The sequence below is a fragment of the Pinus tabuliformis genome, chromosome 1_1, assembly GCF_031772625.1.
Source record: "Pinus tabuliformis cultivar Carrire ecotype Pingquan chromosome 1_1, CPIR1, whole genome shotgun sequence".
In the NCBI taxonomy this organism is placed as follows: Eukaryota; Viridiplantae; Streptophyta; class Pinopsida; order Pinales; family Pinaceae; genus Pinus; species Pinus tabuliformis.
The window spans coordinates 809544049-809546395 of record NC_142297.1 but is presented as its reverse complement, the minus strand read 5'-3'; the positions used below and the strand labels follow the sequence as shown (position 1 = coordinate 809546395).

The window sequence follows — 2347 nt, the reverse complement described above, 5'->3', positions numbered from 1 at the left end:
CCAAAGTTAGGTGATGGAGAGGGTGTTAGGCCACTAAATTGTCATTATTATTATTATCACTTTTTAATGTCTATTTCATCATTTTCAATCATTCGTTATCACGTCATTTATCATAATTTATCATATAATTCATTTTTATAATTATTTATGCTCTTATAGATAAATACTATTTTTTCTACTTTATTTTTAGTATATTGAAGATTATTATTCATTATTTTTCCAATGATGGTTTATTAATGAATTTTTATCACTCACTATTTTAGCCTCCAAGATCTTTTCCAAATTGCAAATTTGATTTCCAGCTCATAATCAAATATTCCAACTCAGAAATTCGTTGGGATAAGAAGTGACAGTTTTGTGTTGGAATTTACGGACAAATGAAGGCGAATCTTGAAAATCTGAGACACTTGTTTTGTGCAGAATGAACCAATTTAGTTTTCCAATGAGAAATTTTCCAAAATTCGATATGTATTAAGAGAAACACAAGGTTCTTCGAAGATTATTTTCTCAGATTTGCTATTCTGGACGTTTTCCAAATTCTTCCAATTGCAATACCACATTTGACTTATTCATGCTAAATTATGATGGGAAGATCTTTCAGATATGATCTTGTTTATTGAGATTATGTAATCAATCTAAAATTGTAATGGAAATCATTTTGTAATCAACTTTGTTGTAACTTCCCTTTGCTTTATATGTATTTAAATCAAAACAAAGATCAAAGAAGGGGGGAATAATTAAGAGATAGGAGATGGACAATTATTAGATAGGATGTAGAAGAAGAGATAAGAGATGAGAGACGGGAGATGAACAATTGTTGAATTTGAGGCAAAGTTAAGAGCTTCATTATGTTGTAATTATTTCTCTCATATATTTTAATGAAGGAAGCTATCTAATGATGCAGGAGCATGTAGACCCAGCCAGCAATGTGGAGATTTGTCCACATGTTGTGGTTAAATCCAGTGAAATTTATTTACTGTTGGTCAAAAACAATTTACTGAGGAGGTTGGATTCCTCAAATAATTTGTTATTGTAATAAATAGGAGATTAGCTTATTTTGGATTTTGAGATAGAGCTGTTAGTCTAGGTGTGCTTGGAAAACAACGGAATAGAAGAATTCTGTTCTTTCTTGGAAAAATAGGAAACTCTGTTAGATAATTTAGGAGAATAAATAGAGGAAAATTGTAATGAACTCAGGGGATTTCTTTTTAGATTGATTAGAGTTTGTGTGTCGCTGGGAGGAGAAGAGCGATACTGGTGTGTGTATAGTTTTGAGTGTGGAGCGAAAAGCTCAGATTTTAGAGGAGACTGTGTAAGTTAAATTAGATACAGAGTTTATTTCTATGTAATAGAAGCAAAGGCGAAACTCTGTTTGTTACTCTGATATGAATAAGATTAGTGTTTGTATATATGATGAATTCGTGAGAATGGATGTATTTGCTTTTCCGTGTGTAAAAATCGCTTGAAGTGTGTTGAATTACCGATTGCTGCTTGCTGAAACAATTATCATGTGTCGCGATCACAATTATCGGAAGTGTCTCATCGACAAGTGCTAGAGGGCCATGCTTCATTTCACCAGCAAGAATTCCTTCACTGTGCATAAGCGCCACTTCTTTGACTTTCAAGGCACCCTCCAAATGCTGTGGCATAGTTATATCCACGGCCAAACATTAGCAGTGACTGCTCACCCATCAATAGCATCGCAAGCTCCTTCATTTCACCATCCAGCTTCAATACCTCTCTGACTTTGTTTGGCAAGTCAAAAAGTCCATCTAATATTGCCTCTCTACGTGATTGACTCAAAATTGAATCCTCTCCAACAGCCAGGGCCAACATAGCAATTACTGCTATCTGACTTGTGTAAGCCTTAGTACTAGCAACACCAATCTCACACCCAACATTGATATGAACACCGCAGTGTGTTTTCCTTGCTATGGCACTACCCACAGTATTTGTAATTCCAACACACAATGCTCCTTTTCTCAAAGCATATTCTAATGCCAGCAGAGTATCTGTTGTTTCTCCTGACTGACTGACAAATACTGCGGTATCTTCTCTATAAATTGGTCCTTGTCTATCTAGTAAATCGCTTGCAAGCTCCATTGTCACGGGGACACCAGAAAGCTCCTCAACAATCGATCTAGTTGCCAAGGCAGCATTATAGCTTGTACCACAACCAATGAAAATAATTCTCCTAGAAACGGCCACCCACAGTCTTCTGGAAAAGAAAATGAGTTTTTGGTTGTTCACAATGGTATCATTACCAATTACATGGTTCTGAAGGAGACTCTACTCCGACATGGTTTTAAGTTTGAGTCAGATACTGACACAGAAGTTATTCCAAAGT

General features: G+C 35.4%; 1 pseudogene; it reads right to left on the bottom strand.

Annotated features, from left to right (window-relative positions):
- Nucleotides 1–1590: 1590 nt before the first annotated feature.
- On the bottom strand, nucleotides 1591–2103 carry LOC149216495 (glutamine--fructose-6-phosphate aminotransferase [isomerizing] 1 pseudogene; annotated as a pseudogene).
- Between the last annotated feature and the right edge of the window lie 244 nt (nucleotides 2104–2347).